Source organism: Polyodon spathula, chromosome 21 (genome assembly GCF_017654505.1).
Source record: "Polyodon spathula isolate WHYD16114869_AA chromosome 21, ASM1765450v1, whole genome shotgun sequence".
NCBI lineage: Eukaryota > Metazoa > Chordata > Actinopteri > Acipenseriformes > Polyodontidae > Polyodon > Polyodon spathula.
This window is the reverse complement of record NC_054554.1, coordinates 4,738,404-4,759,679: the sequence shown is the minus strand read 5'-3', so window position 1 is coordinate 4,759,679 and position 21,276 is coordinate 4,738,404. Positions and strand designations below refer to the sequence as shown.

General features: G+C 34.7%; 1 pseudogene; it reads left to right on the top strand.

The window, feature by feature from the left end:
- The first annotated feature begins 12,230 nt into the window (after positions 1-12,230).
- On the top strand, positions 12,231-20,165 carry LOC121296166 (annotated as a pseudogene).
- The last annotated feature ends 1,111 nt before the right edge of the window (positions 20,166-21,276 follow it).

Below are 21,276 nucleotides of genomic sequence, written 5' to 3'. Positions count from 1 at the left end.
CATCCAAAATAAACAAGCAATTTGACATAATTTCTCGTTTCTTTATACTTGCTTCCAGTCAATTACAATTAAGGATACGATTTTGGCACGGTGATTTTTTGTACATTTGAAGGGCGAGTTCCAGAAAAAAAAAAAAAAAAAAAACAAGAATTCACAGAAAGGTCATGGAAAGGTCACCAACTGATGTCGGTATAGCTGCATCAACATACTCAGGAGCTTTTAAATAGTAAAGGTCTTTTCACACCAACGTCACATTCGTGTTCAAAATTAAACAGGACATACATATTCTTAAATAATAAGAACGTGAGCACTCCCCCTTTAAAAAACAGAGTTGAAAAGTGATACCACAGAGGCAGGCACCGTGTCTGAGATGCTGGGCATCACAAAAATCAGAAAAAAGACTACAAAACAGATAAACCTCTCATTTTAGCTACAGTTTGCAGAAAACAAAAAAAGTTCAGCTGCAGTTAGAAGTATTTTGTTTAGCAATATTTCGTTTTAAAGAAAGAGGTATTTATTTTCAACAGGCTACTTGGGTGCACTACATTGTATCAAAAAAAAAAGTTTCAAGAAATAAAATAAGTATTATTATTATTATTATTTTTTTTAAAAGATGCAAGCCCATTTTTTTGTTTTAAAAAATAAATTAACAAGCGCTGTATGTATGTGCAGAGCACAACCGAGTTTAAACAATCCGGTCTGTGTTCGTTTACACATGCTCGCGCAGCTACAAAATACACAACTCATTCGCTGACCTACATAGCTACACATAAATGCTGTTGACATAAACAACCAAACAATTTACAAATAGATACTCGCATATTCGTATTTTCAGTGCACGTCGTGCTGCATTTTTAAAGTAAATAAAGGAAGTGCCTAACCAAATGTGTTTTTATGTAATTTCCAAGATTTCACTGACTTTTATTCAAATTCACGATTTTTACATTTTTCGTGACCCCCATAACCTCTGTGACAAAATCGTATCATTAACTGGGCTATAATAGTTAGAATACTTTTGGATGTGGCTAGTTGTTTACATTCTGTGTACCTGCAAAGCTACCTTTTTTCTCTGTAAGGCACTGTTTCTTAAAGACACAAGGTGATTCACTGTACTAAACAGAACCAACACTGTTCATGGTCCAGCTAAAAAAAAAGTTATTTTAAAATTCAATAACTTATACAGTCAAGCGATTGTTGACTATAAATATCTGAGTGGTTTTAAACTGAGGTTAAAAGGCATTTATGGTTTTGGGGTTTATCTCAGGAGATAGTGATTCAGTCCTATATATACTTTGTAAGTTATATGCCAAAAGTTGAAAGCAAGCCAGAGTAAAAGTAAAACAAAAAAAAGTTGAAGAAGATTGTAGAGAATGCTGATTTGATAAAAGCTTAATGCATATTGGGGAAGGAGACATATCCTGGCTCTACAGGTTGCAAAGCAAAGCACAACAATCCAGGAGTTTTAGAATTCCACCAAATTCTACTGAGCGGGAGACCCCAGCTCTAAAGGAAGCTGACTAATTTACATGGAAGATTGTGAACCCTGGTGAGAGATTTAATTCAATTCCAAGAATGTCTCGCAGGGGTGGAATATAAAACATGGGTCAGATTAGAAAAGAAGAAACCGAGAAAGCAGTAATTAGACTGACAACCAGAAAGATCGTTGTCCCCTGAATGACAAATCGCATGGAGAAAAGCACTGGAGAAAGGTATCAAAGTGCTTTAGAAACAGTGGCATTGTTCTTAACAAGAACCAGAGCCCCTCTACACCATAACGGTATCTCCAATTGTAATTGTTTTTCTTATATTGAGATATGAATTGCATATTATTAGCGATTACAGCATTATGTTCCTTTGGCTAGTTTACATGTTTTTTTTTGTTTTTTTTCAAGAAATTACAGAAAGGTAATAGTGTATTTAATGTTGTTTATGTATAGATTGATGGGGTGTTTAATGAGTGCACTAAAATGCTGGCCAGCAGTGAACAGTTCAGTGGTACAATATGTATCATCAGTTGTTCAGTTATCACAAATTCTTATTGTTTAAATAGAAATTGACCTGTATGCTTACAGTAACCTAAAGTTGCCAAATATATACTGGAGAAACTGGGTCAAGTCAATAGGTTGTAGAACAAAAAACCGTGTCATTTGTCACATGTTGAAATATTGATTATATGACTGCTCGAAGCTGTTCAACCAACACAAAGAGTTATAGGCCTATGCACCAATGCAAGTTGTTGCTAACATACTGTTTCCATGGTTAGGTGAATCGTTGCAGCATAGTGTAATAAATGCATTTACATTTTCAACAATGCTTCTGTTTGAATAAAGGTGTCAATGTCATTATACAAAAGGAATAGTGGTAAGCTATTATTTTTACCATTTGACTCTAATTAATGCATTCTGCTCAGTAATTAATATATAGGGCTCTTCATTTTCAATTTTTTTCTTTTTCTTTTTTGAGCCGACTTGTGAAACAAGTTCACTTTTTTGTTTTCCCATAACTTGATTGAGACTATGATTTGTTTCATTGATAATGTAAAAAAAAAACAAACAAACAAAACAAAAAGGCAGCTCGTTACTTTTAATTCAAAATGAATGCAGACAGCGAGTGAAGTTAAAAAAAAAAAATTCTGAAACTGCCCTGTGTAAATCCTATTTTCCCCTGCCCTTGCCTGAGATGGAACTTTAAAGGAGAAGCTGTTCTCAGTCTGGTCAAACTCTTTGAATGCTTTTATCTTTATATTCAATTTCATGTGATAAGAATGTATTGAAAAGCTTACTGGCAGGTTTAGATAGAACTACCCTCAAATCGTTAGAAGACCCCTTTCAAACAATTTGTTTAAGTTCCAGTAACAGTTCAGTAAATTAAACTGTCTCTGCTTTTGAATGAACCATTTGGCAATACATTTACCATGCTTTCAAATATCAGGTGCACTTAACACGGCGTCTTTAATTTCACTTTATTTGCACAAGTGGTTACGTGGAATTTGCATTCTAAATACACAACCATAAAATCAGCGAAATTACAAAAGAATTTCCTAAAATTAAAATAACTCTTATTGCAGTGTCATTAAGCACCATTTAATGTAACATTTAGAATAGTAGTACAGTATAGAATAATCTTTAATAATAATAATAATAATAATAATAATAATAATAATAATAATAACAGGATACTCATTCAGAATTATCCCAATATTGTCCCAATACTTGATGGTGCAGAGTGTGTGTACAGTAGGTGGTCTATAATGTAATATTAGTGCATGCCTTTATTTCACCAACAGACTACAGCAATAAGAGATTTATAGTTGGCCAAATCCCTTACTTTAAGTGAGTTATGACATTAATATGCTATTTGAGCACCTATTTCCTTATAGTCCAGATCATTGTATGTGGTCATTAAATATATGAATGTTCTGTTTTTCTCAAAAATTATGGTAGTGGAGCAAACAATGGGATTCTCAATGTAATCTATTTTCAATGAAACGTATACACTCATTATTTCACATTTAATGTATTCTGGCAATTACTGCAAAAATTGTTCCTTTAAAATGCAGAAAGAGGTAAAAAAAGGTTTTGGACACACATAAATGAAGGTGGTGGAACTACATTTATTTAAAAGCTTGTCAAGAACACTGCATAACCAAGTGTCCTCTTAATGTGACATAAAAGGAGAAAATGTGACTGTTGTTGACTTTACCAAAAGATAACAGGCTCTTCTGATCCCATCTTTGAAATAAGGATTTAATTAGGTGATATTAATTGGTTTTAGCTTCACAGAAGTATGCTCAGACTTGTAATTCCATTTTAGTTTTCTGTGACAAATGAAGGCTTAATGGATAGAGCCATTAAGGTGTGGTTTGACCCCATTATCAATATACTTCAAAGTCACGGTGCTGAAAAGGGGCACACAAGATTACACAGAAAACTCTTTACTTAATGGACATTTATTTTATCTATAAATCACTTAGTGGTAGAATGTGCAGTGTTAGTCATGCAAACTTCCTTTACATTTCATTGAAGACATTCACGTTTATTGTAAATATATTAAAATGTTTTAGATATAGTCAGTCATGCACCTGCACACCCACTGCAAATCTTATACCACAGCAGTGGGAAACTAAGTTGACAGTCATAAAGCTATTATTCATGTGGAAATAAGCTTTACAGACATTTATTTTAAATGTTTACGGCGATGTCAAATGTACTTTAAAAACTGAATTGCAACCTGATGTGGAAATTGTGTCTTCTCTGACGGTATTACAAAATATATGGCAATGTGTGTGTGCATGTTAAGCTTATTGGTTCATGAAAATAGTACATCAGGTTTCAAGAACAGGCTGTTTTTTGGTTTCAGCTGCAAGCTGTAAGCGTTGGGAGCCATGGGATTTGAACGTTCAGACAAATTATAATTTGTGATTGAGGAAGGCATAGGATGGTGAAGTAGCCTAACCATGTCTGAACTCTAAATGTGCAGCGTCAGGTTTAATTTCCGGGGGCAGTTGTCGGTTTTTTTTATAAAGCAATCCAGTGATACTGTGTCGGTGGTGAAAAACTCTACACCAATGTAAATGTCAGTTTTCTTTGTGAGCTATAACAGCACTTGTCAGTGTCTTTCATCCCCTTCAGCAGGTGGAACAGTAGGAGGATTTTTTTTTTATTTTTTCCACACAGATGCAATGACTAATACGTCTTGGTGGCACGTGGCATGTGACTCTGATGTGGAACTTAAAGAAGCTTGGGTGACCAGAAGACTAAACGAGAAAAAAAAAAAAACAGAGGCATTTTTTTCCATGTAAAACTAGAATTGTAGGAGCTTCAGATTAATGAAAGTGTTTTTTGTTTCCAAATGTGTGAGTACCGTTATTTTGTACCTTGTTTAAACTGCTACTTGCAAACTGTAACTGCGTGTGAAGCTTGCTAAGAGAAAAGAGTGGGAATGTCCAAAAATGAACCTAGTTTGAGCACTGTAATATCCAAGACTCCAAGTGAAATATGTCTTGAGAGAAAAAATAAATTAAAACAATATCCAAGCGGGATACACCACTATCACTGGTTTTATTTTTAATTTCCTTTTAATGTCTTAAAACACACATTCTTTATCTGATTGTGAACTGCTCACTTACCTGTGCAGCTTATTACTTATAAGGCTCAATTCATATGGACTCTCTGATGAAAAATAAATAAAATAAATGATCAATTCAATAACATGCAGCTGTGCTTTATCATCTGCGTAATTCTTTGTGAAATTATCAGTTACAAATGTGTAATTAAAAATGTTATACTCCCTCTTTCCTACCCACTAATCAAACCCAAACCAGCTGTCATATCATTAAAAAAAAAACAAAAACAAAAACAAAAAAACTTTCAGAAGCTGAAAGGATGCAACAGTAATTTTTAAGCATTGTTAATCTCACATTTGGTTGAGTCACTTCCACAGCATTCACAGATTACACATCTACATACCGGTTTCTGTAGCAGTAGCGTTATTTCCTGCCTTATGATTACCAAGGTGATTTTCTCTTTAATGAAAATAATGTTTGTACACACTTTATTTGAAGTGCTTATAATTATACTGTAATTACAAAGTAGCTGAAAAGTTATTGCCATGCCGTCTGTGAAGTGAAGTGTTACAGCTGCAATATAAATGAAAGCTTACAAGTAACGCTAGCCCTAGCCCTAGCCCTAACCCTAACTTTAACTCTAACCTTTTTCTTAAATGTGGCCCAGAAATGCTTTGCCCCAGATGGATATACTGTAATAGCATTGTACCGGTATTTAATTCTTACTTGTAGTATTAAGTTTGTCATACATTCTGGATATTCAGTCTCCCACTTCACAACTCAGTAGTTGCTACAATAGTTTACTAGTTTGCAACATTCATTTCATGTTCAGACATGTTCAGTTGGTATCAAGTTTGTTAAAATATTCAAGTTTAATTATGATTTATAAACTTGGAAAAATAAATCCATAAATATTTTCTCCTACAAAATAATTGCTTTTAGCTTCCTTCTATTTGGGGAATTTTCTATATGGGATGTTGTTACCAAGCAAGTGTCAATGAGTCTTATAAAGTGGATTATCACTATCAGTGCTTCTTCCTAGCAATCTAGTACTTCAATTACACTTCTTGTATGATATGAACAAATCTGCAGAAATGTCCTGAAATGACAATGTACCTAATGGATATACTATCATATATATATATAGATAATATATATATATATATATATAATATACTTATATATATATATATATAATATACTATATACACACACACACACACACGCACACACACACACACACACACACACACACACACACACACTTGAAAAAATTAAGAGACCACTGCAAAATTATCATTTTCTCTGGTTTTACTATTTATAGGTATGTGTTTGGGTAAAATGAACATTTTTGTTTTATTCTATAAACTACTGACAACATTTCTCCCAAATTCATTGTCATTTAGAGCATTTATTTGCAGAGAATGACAACTGGTCAAAATAACAAAAAAGATGCAGTGTTGTCAGACCTTGAATAATGCAAAGAAAATAAGTTCATATTCATTTTTAAACAACACAATACTTATGTTTTAACTTAGGAAGAGTTCAGAAATCAATATTTGGTGGAATAACCCTGATTTTCAAGCACAGCTTTCATGCGTCTTGGCATGCTCTCCAAGTACAAGGTTGTCCTGGAAGAGAACTTGCTTCCTTCTGCTCTGACAATGTTCCCCAACTCTGAGGATTGGTTTTTCCAGCAGGACAATGCTCCATGCCACACAGCCAGGTCAATTAAGGTGTGGATGGAGGACCACCAGATTAAGACCAATCTTCAGACCTGAACCCCATTGAAAACCTCTGGAATGTGATCAAGAGGAAGATGAATGTTCACAAGCCATCAAACAAAGCCGAGCTGCTTGAATTTTTGTACCAGGAGTGGCATAATGTCACCCAACATCAATGTGAAAGACTGGTGGAGAGCATGCCAAGACGCATGAAAGCTGTGCTTGAAAATCATTTCTGAACTCTTCCTAAGTTAAAACATTAGTATTGTGTTGTTTAAAAATGAATATGAACTTATTTTCTTTGCAGGTCTGACAACACTGCATCTTTTTTGTTATTTTGACCAGTTGTCATTTTCTGCAAATAAATGCTCTAAATGACAATATTTTTATTTGGAATTTGGGAGAAATGTTGTCAGTAGTTTATAGAATAAAACAAAAATGTTAATTTTACCCAAACACATACCTATACATAGTAAAACCAGAGAAAATGATAATTTTGCAGTGGTCTCTTAATTTTTTTCCAGAGCTGTGTGTGTGTGTGTATATATATATATATATATATATATATATATATATATATATATATACGTTTTGATGGGAATTGATACACCGAGGGGTATTCGCTATTAAAAGTCAATCAGAGAATTAATAAGGTATATAGACACCACAAACACACTGTTGAAGGTACAATATTATAAGTGTTTCTATATTTAAATTTGTTAATCAATACACCAAACAACTTCACAAAGTCAAATTTAGTTCTGCTTCTATTTATGAGGTACATCATTGTGACAACTGGACACAATTTTTATGAAAGGAAAATCAATTGTTAGTGCTGCAAAAAGCAACGGATGCACTTCAAAATAACTACATTAACTACATTTATATAAATTTATATTTAATTCATTTGCCAAGCACATCCTTCTGTGATTGTGAGGAATACTATACATTAACAACATCCTTTATGATGCAAATCTGGATAAATCTGGGCAATGCCAGAGATGGAGCCCTATTGCAATGATATAATCTAATTTCAAATTTTTGCAATGACATTCTGCTCTTGCCACAGTAACAAAAACACACACACTGCAAACAACAGAGGCAAACAGGAAACTTAAATTGAAGAACAATACATTATTGTATTGCTGTAAACATGCAAAAGTAGCTACTTCACTAAACAGTTCCTATTTTGATAAAACAAGGCCCAGCAGTGCCTTAGCATCACTCCAAACTTTCAGTTCAGCGCTCTAATGTTGGTAGAGCACTTTAGACTGCTAGCTCCTGCTGTTTTTTCCTAATGTTATAGTACGAGATTTAAAAGCATACGATGACACATGTAATTGCACCCCTTGAATAGAGGGGGAGGAAGGCTACAGAATATGTGATGTAACACCTACTTGTTGAAAAGGTCAGTGATGCTTATAGAGGAAGCTGAATGGTAGTGGAAAGCAATGCCAACTAAACTGCTCATTAAATAGCTTTTCATATTCCTTTTCAGGGTCTCAATCGGTGACTTTTTAGGTCCAGCTGTTCATTACAGCTGGAACATACTGTTTGTTAAAAAAGATGAGTATGAAAAAAAGCCAGCATCATCATTCTGCACCAAGTCATGTTGTACAGGTTTAGGTTGTACTGGCTGTTTTGGTTTTAAGTCAAATACTGCTGTATACTGCAGTATGGGAAACTGACCATTATTCACACTCGCCCCATTTCAGTCACTGAACCTAAACATGTAATCATCCATCCTGAACCTTGGAGGCGAGGTCGTCTGGGAACTCTCCATTTGTACTCCTCAGGCTCCTGTCCAGTCTGGTTCATTGTAGCTTTGAGAGTCAATCGATCACTAACGATTTTTCTCCATTATCTGCAGGAGCATAAAGGCAGCCCTCGGTGTGGGCCTCCGATCAAGATTAGCAATTTGGAGTGACCAGGACTTCGAGCCAGCATGCTCCAGATTGCAAAAAACAACCTAGAATGTAGTGCCACCAAATGCTGGACAAAACACCTGAATCCCTTTTTTTCTGTACTCCTGATGGCGCTTTACTGAAATCAACAGGAAACACAAATCGACTCCACTGTGTGGAGCAGGAGCATATTTCAAATCCAGCAGCCTACAAAGGTGGGCTAGTGTGTTCAAAGCATTGCAAATGAGCTGTGTATACGTAATAAGAAACACCATGATTTTGAATAAATCATCACACAAATCTGGGGCTCAGATCACTTTGAAAGGGCCTGGAATTGTACAGTAGGTGTTCACAGGCACCTTCACAACTCAGAATAAAGAAGGGCGCACTTATTTATGTAATATCAATTACAAAAGACCTAAGCAATACTCACAGATGGTAATTTTGGTTCATGTACTTCAGTGATGAGATTAAAAGATGTTGAATAAAGTATTTGTATTTTGCTCATAAATAGAAACGTGATTCATACCCCGAAATTGTCAATACCTTAAAAATACTGTGCTGATACACTTAAGTCATGACTTTTGTTGATATAAAATTTGAATATGTCAGCTTTGAAACTAAATTGGTTTGATCTTGATCCTCTATAGTTCTGACATAAGTGTATGTTTTAATTTCAAATTATCTCTGTCACTTATCAATAATTAAACCATCTTTGTCTAGTACTTCTAGGTTAAATGATTGTAAACTGAATATATTTATAGCCCAAAGTAATTAAAAAAACTGAAAATACAAACAATACAACTTAGGTGTCTTTAGTTTTATAAAACAAATACCACTGGTACTGCAGTTGGTAACCAGTGTGCATTAGTTTACCATTGAGAAAATTTGACTGCTGTTTTGCAGTGCCATTGAAGATACAATCCAGTAAGGGAGTATTCAAATTAAAGGATAGCCCATAAGATGACTTAGATGTTTTTCCTTTAGTCTTTATGTTGTCCCCATAGTGCTGTCATTACTATACATTATTTTTCATACAGTATACAGTGATTTACAATCTATGTAAGCATGGCACTATTACGACATATTGAATGTGTAGTTACTTATAGTGCACCTACATATGTCATCTGCACATCCTGTCTATACCGAAAGAACAATTCCTAAAGGACTGGTATAAGGATAAAAAATAATCTGTTCTGATGAAAATGACAAAACAAAACAGAAAGGGATTCAAAATCTTAAGAGGGTATAAAGAACACACTATTGAGAGAGAATTGAGAAAAGTTGACAATAAGAATGAACTACTGGATTATAAGAAAAAGAGAGGGTTAAGAGAGCACCGTTAATAATGACACATTCTAAATTGTTACCCAACATTTCAAAAATAGTTTGGAAGCATTTACGTATACTTCCTAATTCTGAAAAAAAAAAAAAAAAGTTCTGAAAGCACTGATCACAGCTTTTAGAAGGGATGCAAATTTAGCTGACATTTTAGTCCACAGTAAACATAAAGGGGTCATAGATACATTAAGGGACATTGCAACCTGTAAAATTGCAACATGCAAATTTATTGGTAAAGATAAAAGTGAAATTGCAAATAAATAAAATAATTATTCGGTCTAAAAAAAAAAAAAAAAAAAAAAATCTGTCAGGTAATGATAGCAACCTTGTATATTGTATATTTTGCATAAAATGTAATACAATAAAATCTGTAGGAGAGACAGGTGCATCATTATATAAAAGAACACAGAACCACCAATCAAATATAAGAAATAATAAAGAAAATTAACCAATAGTTCGGCACTTTGCAAGGAACAGGCACACCATGGACGATCTAAAGACTGTGGCTTTATAAAAAAATGTAATTATTTTTTTTAAAATTAATAATTAAAATGTTAGGTCTTTTTCTATTTCTTTTTATCTATAGTACTACTCCTTCTTCCCAATTTCCTTGTCATTAAAAATGTTAGTAATCAATGTTATCACTTACTGGTATGTTTCTGTAATCTAAATTTCTATTTATTTACACACCAATGAATACCGCAAATTTTTTCGGATATTTATGGATGATAAAACATAAAAAATAAAAACAGTTTGTGTGAAAGGGAACTGTTTCTATACAATTTGTATGGCTTTGCAACCCTTCAACCGAGAATAAATATATATATTATATAATATGATATAATAATTATATATATAATATATATATATAATATTAAGAGAGATATCTAAAATTCTGCTCCGTTGGTAAGAATAAGACTTTTCCAGACTTTTCTAACGAAATATCTCGAGTCAATTTTTGAGTTCCAGATGATCTCTAGATAGAGAGTTTTCCATGCTACGAAGTCCCTGGACATGTGTAAACAACGATACCAATGTGCTCATGACCTTATAAAATGTTATAGAAGACCAGGAAAGGCGACGGTGAGTCTGTGGTCCGAACGTCTATTGAGACATATTTACAAAATGTAAAAATTTAGGGTCTTACAATGTTTTATAAAACAAATAGATATATTATGTATTATATATGATATATATAATTATATATATATATAATACCTTAGAAACTGGGGACCAATCTAAGCAGAAGGGCTTAAAACAGTGAAGTAACACATTTAAACATATTCGTGAAATGTGAACTTTTCTTTCAGTCCACTTTAATGAACCCTTCTGTATCAGATCGTTCCCATAGCGACTTGGAAGAATTGTAATAGTCAGTTTTTGCTGTGCTAAAGATGCCATTTATAACTGATCACGAATTTAAAAAAAAAAAAAAAAAAAAAAAAAAACGGCGGAGAAAATAACCATAAAGCTAATAAAACAAAAAAAGGAAAATGACTAGTGCAGTGAAAAAATTAAACCAGCGTCCCACACACTCAAATACAAAACAACAACAACAAAGTTAATTTCTATCAGGCCAATGTGGTATAAACAGAAAGACAGCAGCAACTTCAAATGCAACACTGCTGCCACCTGCCAATAGAAAGAATAACTACAGGTATAGATTTTATTTGTGCTGTTCCAAATCTAGTAGTACTGCAGAGTTGTTCACCTATCACAAGCTGATGAATAACAAGAGACACGCAATTTTCTTGATAGATCTCCTGTAGTGATCCTCTCATAAACCTCTTACTAAGCCTGAAGCCCAAGTATTGTGCAAACAAAACGAGAATGAAATGGCTTTTTTTATGGCTTCTCTTAGGTTTGGGTCACACACTTATAAATATAAGAACTTTGAGATTTTTTTTTTTTTAACAATTAATATTGCATACTTAACCATACTGCCTCAGGTCAATCCATGTAAAAAATGCAAAAGAGGCAAAATACCCGACAATCACTTTTCTGCACAGGTTCTGAACCCGGCAGAGCAACTAAAAAAAACGTTGCGGCAAAACTGACCCTTTTTGAGCCAAAATGACGCCGATTTGATATCCTATGAATGAAAGCAAATAAAGGAAGTTGCGTAGTGTGTAGCTTTATCATTGGTCTGTTCATTCCAAACCGGGACATTTTTGAAATTGTTTGGAGGAGGAGCGATAGACATACAAACAGTGAATCCGTGTTTAAATAAAACCACATATCTGTTAACATTTATTTGAAGAAGGTGAGGTTGTACTGAGATTGAAACACGGTTTGACTAAGAATAATTATGTCCGAAGAAGTTGTCGGTGAAATCCTGGAGCTGCCACAGTCAGAATGTGAACATAAACAGATGCCCGGGGAGGAAGAAGAGGCGGTGGCTCAAGCGACAGAAATCTCAATCGAATCGGTGGAAGAAGGGAATGTGCAGTTTCAGGACGAAGTTAGTGCAATAAAGCAAGGTACGCGATTGTTAAAACTACGTTAGTTGGTTTGCAAATGGTTTAATTTGATCCCTAGAAAGAAAATGAATTGGCACGGTGGTATGACAGTTTCAGTAAACCTTGTATATAGCGCACGGAAGAATCAAGCGCCAACTCCAAAACCAAGCCAAATCACAGTTGTTGTTAAAAACAATGTACAGGTATATGATATTCTGTAGCAATTTCCTTTAGTTTACCCAAATTAACTCTGGTATGAGCTTAGTAATGTTAAAAGTAGACTAACAAAAACAAAACAAAAACTTTTAAGTTTAATTAACACTGGTTAACTGTTGTCTGCAGGGAGTGTCTGTATTGGGTTTTTGAAGGATTTTTGACAGTGAACAAAGCATACATTTCAAGCAACAACTACATTTGGAGTGGTAATGTTCTTGTTTGACTGCCACTTTTAGATGCGATCTACTATATCCCATAGTTTTAAACTGTTGCTCTTTATTTTCCCAGTTCTGTTTCTGGATCAAGATGATGACAGCAGCTGCAGTGATTATGGCAGTCACCACAAGCCTGGGACTATCTTACAAAGACTGGTGCCTGATGGAAATGTCCTCTTTCCTGACATCTTCCAGACTAACCAGCTTCTGTTTTATGAGAGATTTAAAGCTTATCAGGACTACATGCTGGGTAACTGAGTTTTTTTTTTTTTTTTTATTTATTTTTTTTGAATTTTTTTTTTTCATAATGCATTTTGCAGAAGTTTACAAATCCACTTGGATAGATGGGACTTTGTGTGTGACTGAAAGCTTGTTCTGTCTGTCTCTAGAAGTTTATATGAATGAACGAGACGGTCATCAGTAGTTTCCCACTTTACTTTTCTGATGTGTAGCACTTGTTCTACAAGGGTATTGCCTTAATAAATACATCTACTGACAGATTAAGACTCCTTAATCCCCTTGCTGAAATGAAGTACGCTTTTTATTGATCTGATTTTGGCCTTTCTTCATATATTAAAGGAAATCATCCTGGTGTAAACCTGGTGGTAATTGCATAGACAAAATGGGTTTAACTGTAATTCCAGTAATGCTGAGGTATGCTCACTGATGTTGCAGTAAGATTTTTTTATAAATATATATTTTGTTTTGTTTTCAGGCGATTGTAGAACTTCAGAGGTAAAGGATTTTACTGCTGAATATTTGGAGAAAGTGCTGGAGCCATCTGGGTGGCAGGCTGTTTGGCGTACTGAAGTGTTTGAGGTGTTGATTGAGGTAAATTAGTGTTAGAGCCAATTAAGAAACAGAGATGTAATATTTGGAAAGAAACAAGCCACGTCACTTAACCAAATCTAAATGAATGGACTCCCTGCAATAATAAAAAAAAAAGCATTAACTTACATCAAGTGAATCTATGACGCTAATGGCTAAATGTCTAATTTGTGAATCTCAGGTAGTTGATGTGGAGTATCTCATTCTGAAAGCATCTGTGGAATTGGTTACACCTTTCCTGTGTGAGACAAAAGGCTGTGAGCTCACAGAAGAGTCCATGAAAGACCTGTTAGAGGCTAAAGAACATAAAGTACCTCTGCAGGAACTCTATGTTGTTTATGATGAATCCGGGGAGTTTGACCAAACAGCACTTGCTGTGGAACACGTAAGGTAAAATCGGTATTTATTATTAACTTTTTAAAAATGTAGTTAAAAATGTAGCCTAACATATACTGAGCATCAAAAGAAACTTTTTTATATTTGGATAAAATTCACTAGATGTGATTGAAAAATGACAAACTCTGTTTTAGGGCAGGTGCAGTGACTTTTTTATCGTGCTGATTTAATAATTGACATCACGAAGATGCTGTAAAATTTCGATCTTGGGCAGGTGTTGTGACTCTTGGTCTCCCAGTTCATGGCCTGTCATTGACAGAGTGTCTGGTTATACTGTCTCGCCAGGTTTGAAATTGCTGGCTATGGGCACCCAAGATGGTGAGCCACAGTACGCTGCCCTAGTCCAGCCACCAACATGCCGATTGCAAGAAGGCGTTGCTCTCTTGACAGATGTTTTTTTCTGTGATTCTTTATTGCTTTTATTCAAGCTTGCAATTCAACAGCAGAAATCACTCCATATTCAGTGTCCAATCAACTGTCTCACTAATTAGGTGATTAAGTGCATATGCATCAGTCATAGTCACTCAAGTGTGTCATGGCCAAGGGTAAATGATCGAGTGATTAAAAAAAAAAAAAAAAAAAAACCCAAAAACGTCGACGTCCACCACCATTTTTCTAAAATAAATGTGTTATAATAGTGATCTGCATTTCTAATGAAAACCTGCACAGACTGTCAAGTTAATTGCATTTTTTTGGGGATAGATTTTTCAACAAACACATCTGGAGAAGCTGGGATGAAGAGGATGAAGATGATGATTTTGATTATTTTGTCAGATGTGTTGAACCCAGATTGAGGCTGTAAGTCTGACCAATTGGCTTGTTAAACAATGAAACAGTCAGTTGGACAAAAATGCAAGTCTGACATGCATTATGAAATTAATGCACTAGATGGCAGTCTAGGCAAAATGATTGATTGTACTGTACTTCAATTGGCTATAGATTTACAGTGAAGTGTTTGCTTGTCGACTATAGGAAGGACAATGTCAATTAAAACACATAAACCAGGAGATGTTTTAGTCAATAAAACTGACTTATGAGCATGGTAATATCTCACAGATTTTAAAGGACAGGAATAGCCATTTGTTAATGAAGCACAGAGTATTTTAAGGGCTTTGGAAAATAACTTTGTGTATTACAATACTGCCTGTAACTAAAGTCGTTGTAATGCTGTCAAAAACCTATAAATACCTCCCAATGTTTTGATTCAAACACATGCTCCCTTGAGAAAGATATATATATATATATATATATATATATATATATATATATATATATATATTAAAAAATATATATATATATTTAAATATATATATATATATTATATATATATATATATATATATATATATATATATATATATATATATATATTTAAAAATACAGTAATAGTGCTTGTTTATGTGTGTCAAGATTATTCTCCTCTTAGTGTTCTCCTCTTCCCCACAATTTTTTCAGATACTATGATATTCTTGAGGACCGGGTGCCTTCAGGCTTGGTTGCTGAGTATCACTGTTTGGTTTCACAATGTGAGGAAAAATATAAAGAGTTCACGAGTCTGAGAAACGGTATCTCTAACAGTGACTCGGAGTCTGAGCTTGACAACGTCTCAATGGTGGAGGGCTTAAAGATGTATGATGACCTGGAGAGCTTAAAACGCAAACTAAAGATTATTGAGAACCCCCTGCTCAGGTAACTGCTCACGAAATATTCTTAGCTTGATGGGTAGACCAAAGTGACCAGGTCTATTTTTTCAAATTTTTAATATGATTTGTTGAAAGTTGCAAACACAACTTTATACTGTACTCGGTTCATTTTTAAAAACCTACCTTATGTAAAATAGAAGCTGTTGGCATAAACATGCTGATCTACTTTCTTTCAATGTCCTTCGTTGTAGGTATGTGTTGGGTTATCAGGTGAATTCAGGTCATAGTTCCAGCAGAGCTAAAGGACCCCGTCCCACTGGGGAGAGAGTGGTTCACGTTGTGTCCAGTTCCATGACAGTTAATCAGCTGCAGACCTTGATGAGGGACAAATTGATTCCTGATTTTTCTGGGGAGGAATTTGAGCTGCAGGTAAGTACTGCATTTGTATGCGAGTGGCAGGAAAACCCAGCACATGAATACAGATATGTTCATCAACTTTAAAAAAACAACACTGAATTCCACATTAAGAGAAAAGGAGTGCATTTAACAAAAACAAGCGAGAGTGAATCTACTGAGAGTTATTATTACGTCAGTTACTATGGAATTGCCCTGGAAGAAAATAAGGTTGAATGGGTGGCTAATGATGAAGACTAAAGTTTATGCAACTCCTTGTAATTGTTTGCTGCCCTACACTTACTTTGTAAATCTAAGTGTATAGATGTTACGAGGGGGATGTGGTAATTCTGTGAATGGTTCATTTAGTATTCCAGACTCCATTGAGCTAGAAGGTAAGGGACTCGTTTTTGATGGATGGCTGGGGGGGGGAGGCTATAAGGATCATTCATTGCATTGTGACCAGTGGGACCTGCATGGGGGATATTTATGTTGTCCACGTGCTTTGTATGACCTTTTATGTTTTGTAGATATAAAAAACAGGTTCTTGCACAAAAATCTAACTGCATATTAAAAATCAACAAAGGAAAGTAAATGTAGCTGACTAATATTTAACAGTGCTTAATGGATATATTTCTGGATTTAACAGGTGCCAATGTGAAGATTTCCAACCTGAAGTTTGTGCAGCATGATGCAGTTGAAGGGATCTTATGTATGTAAAACAAAATGCCTCCTTGCTTTGCTGGTTTATCACCACATACTTATTACTGTAATTTTTTGGGTTCTGGTAATTTTTCTTAAGCTGGTGTCAGTTTCACTCTTATATGGGTAAACTTAACTCTACATTTTAAAGTGTCATATTTTTCTTGAAGGGGGAGGGGGGGGGGGGGGGAGGTTTAAGCTTGTGGAAATAGCTGAAGCTTTCATCATTTATGAACACTTAGGAGATGTTCTATACTGAGCATCAAAAAAAACTTACCACTTATATTTGAGCATTAAAAGAAATGTATTACTTATTCACTAGATATGATCGAAAAATGATCTTGGGCATGTGTTTTGAGTCTTGGTCTCCCAGTTCATGGCCTGTCATTGACAGAGTGTCTGGTTATACCGTCTCGCCAGGTTTGAAATTGCTGGCTGTGAGCACCCAAGATGGCGAGCCACAGTACGCTGCCCTAGTCCAGCCCGAACATGCCAATTGCCCGAAGGTCCTGCTCTCTTGACAAATGTGGCATTGTTTTTTTTCTGTGATTCTTTATTGCTTTTATTCAAACTTGCAATTCAACAGCTGAAATCACTCCATACCAAGTGTCCAATCAACTGTCTCACTAATTAGGTGATTAAGTGCATATGCTTCAGTCATAGTCACTCAAGTGTGTCATGGTCAAGAATGATCGAGTTATTAAAAAGAAACCAAAAACATTTAGTCAATGTCCATTTTTATATCTTTATTTTTTTTTTTTTTTTCGAAAATAAATGTGTTGTAATAGTGATACATTTCTTTTGATGCTTGGTGTATATGTATGAGTAGATCTACAGCATGTATTGAGGTATACATAACACATTGTGAAGGGGATTTCTGTTTTTAAAATGCCCGAACTGACTCTTCCCTGTTGCATGTAGGTGTTCGCCAAGGAAAGACAGTAATGGAAAATTGTGTTCTTCAGTGTGAAACCACAGGTGTTACAGTGAGGACTTCAGCAGAATTGTTTATGAATATTTGTGATTTGTATGGCGCAAAGGTACCACTTTCATTTATCAAAATACTACTGTCACAGTGATCGTGTGTTCAGGTCTGGGAGTCTGCAGGACAAGATAATGTATATTGTCTACCGTGCAGCCCCGTTCCTACACACCAAATACATTAGTATATAGGAATATATTTGTTTGTTTATGTGTATACATTTTTTAAAAGTTTCTAAAAATCTTGACCTATGGAATTTGTTAGTTCTTGTGACTGCTTAATTTGTATTTATTATTTCTCTCTAGGGTGCTGGGGTAGAAATTTACCCTGGTAGTACTTGCAGTTTGGTTGGTAATGGCATACACCATTGCAAAGAGGGAATACTCATAAAGGTGAGTACCCCACATGGATGAGATGGCGTGGGACCCTAGATTAGTCGTACCTGAATGCAAGTGTTTTGCAAAGTTTGTCCTTTCATTAGTTTAAAAGTAATCGAATCAATGTTACTAATTGTATCCCCATCTATTTATTTTAATACTTGAAGCCAGTTCATATTCATGAGTTTTATTCAAATTGTTCAACTTTCATATCAAGTTCCTCTTAGAACTAAAAATGGATTCTGGAAAGATGGGAAACTAGTTTAGTAAAACAGATTGCACATTTTATTTTAATTGCCTTAAGATGATTCATGCATGCTTATCCTGTGCCCTTAGGCTCTTCATTGTTAATACAGTTTAGGGTTAATCCTGTATTGCTTCAATATAAATGTTTTTTTTTCTGCTTTTTTGTTGTAGGACTTTACAGATGAATTTTATGCCATGCCCAAAATTACCATGATGAACAATGTTATTCATAACAATGAAGGCTATGGTGTTATCTTAGTTAAGCCTGCAGATCTGCCTCGAACGAAGAAAACTACTGAAGCAGATTTTCAAGGTAGAAATTACTCCATTTCTTTCAGATTAATTTTCTGTCATTTAGCTCTTTCCTTTTTTTTTTTTTTTTTTTTTACTTTTAATATTTCATATGTAGTAAAGGTTGGGGGCAATCGCAGTGCAGCCCTCCTAAAATCTCTGTGACGACGTTTTGTTTTCAGTATATAATGCCCATGAAAATATATTCATATGAATAGAATTTTATTAAAACCCAGTCCACAGTGATTTCATCCCTATCCTTTTGTTCAATAAATTTATTTTTTTTCTTTCATAACTGTACCACTACTTTTGAAACTAGTATGTTTTAACTAAAATATCTCTGACCTTCACTGAAGGGCATCCATGAATGAAAATACTTAATTTATAAATGAGGTTGGAGAGGTGCTTGGTTTAAAATAACAAAAGAATGTTTTCAGCTGCCTAGCAGAGTTTAATGGAATAGTGTTCAGAAGGATGCCATTTGAATTTATATGAGTGATACAACGGCTGCAGTGCTGGCCTGGTGAAATGACTGCCAAATGTTATGTACATACAAGGAAACAGAGTAAGCTGTTGCGAAAAGGACTGAAAATCCATACATGCACACATGTTGGAAACTAACCTTTCAATTTAAGATGCAGCTAGTAAACGAACAGTGTGCTTGCTCTATTGTACTCTAGCTTAAGGTGTTCTATTTGCAAGCAGCTGTGTTGCATTGTACTTTGACCCTTTTGCAAATTCCTTGAAGGGATCAATTCGCCTTTAGATTGCCATCATTTGAAATATGCGTTTCAGATGAGTTGAAGAAAAATGGCTGTCAAAAAAAGGAGGCTGACGAGGAAGAGGTACCTCCTGCAGAGGGATGTGTGGAGGGAAACAGTCCGTTCACGGAGCCCCATACCCAGGAGCACAAGGAGGGCAATGATGTAATCGCTAATGAACTGGTAGCCACCTCATCAAAGAAAAGACAGTTGCAGAAGAAAAAGATGATTGAATTGGGACTCACAGTGGCAGACAATGACTTGATGTCTCAGGAAATGTTTGTCTCTATTAATGGAAACCATTTCAAAAGAAATGGGAAAGGAAGCTTTGGCACGTTTTTCTACTAAGTGCTAACAATGAATCATTGCGCTGAGCCACGCAATCACTTTGCACACCTTTTATTTACATGTTCATTTTTAATAACTTAATGAGATTGCCAAAACACCTGCACAATTTACTTTACAGTGAAGAAAACACTGCTGCTGTATCCTCTTGTCACCATCTGTCCAGTGATGTATTTTTGTGTGTGTTTTTTTTAGTTAGAGATTTTAGTAGTTTAAGAAGTAGAGCAGCTTCAAAACAAGTTAAATGTCTACAGATTGAAATAAAACATGTTGGTACACATTCCTTCCATCTTTGTTTTTGTTTGCTTGCTTCATTAATTATTATTCTTTTTTTTTTTTTTTTTTAATCTCGCTCGCTCTCTCTTGCTATATAATGTCAATTTCAGAGGCTGTAATGTTGGTTACATGCTATATAAATGCAAAAAAACCTAATGTGTTAAACAGACAAAGCTGACCTTTTTAATGTGTGAACAATCTATAATATATTGTAGAGGAAATATGTGTTGTATTCAATTATGCAGGTGCATTTTAACAACACTTTTTTCTAAAAAAAAAGATCATATCAGATTGGAATATATGTGTTTGTTTTGGTTCTATTGCTTTGTTAACATTAATTCCCATTTATTCCAATTCTGAGGATTTAATGCACAACAAAAGCTCATTACACTGCAGTCTATAAAGTCTATAATGTAAATAATTACATTACTATCCCACTGAACAAGGTGCTCATTACTTTCTTGGAGTAAGCGTACTCAAACAAATGGGTGGGGATTTTAATAAATGTTAATTTAAATCCAAATGGTGTTTGCTTATTGGCTTCCAGTATTGTGTTGAGTTGTATGCAGTGGCTTGGGCCATTTTTGGCAATGCAAATTACATTGCGACAATGTCATGAGGATATACTAATGGCGTTGTCAAGATTTTTATACAATTGAGTCAGTTGTTGGCCTGCACTCTGTTAACAGAATCAGCTCTGTTTCATTTATATATTTTTGGTTGTTGATCTTGAACTTTTGGAGCAATGAACAGTTTTGTGCTTAAAGGAAAAAAATCTTGGCATTTATTGGTTGAGGAACAGTGAAAATATTTCTCAGCTTGAATTGGATCCATCATTTTCTTCAAAAGAGCAAGTCTTAAAAGACTGCTTTTAATGTTTAGAAGGCCATGAGAATTATCGATTTTACTTTTATATAATGAAAGATTAAACTTCTGAAAGGAACTGCAGGCATTTCATACAATTGTTTTATCTTTAATACGTTTGATTTAAACAGGACAAAAGTGAAGGAAAACGACTGTTCAGGATAAAAGCAAATGATTTGCAATTAAAAAAGGTGCTCTGGCCCTTCTGTTCCGTACCACATTGTGGACCGTTCTTGCTGTGTTACTGGT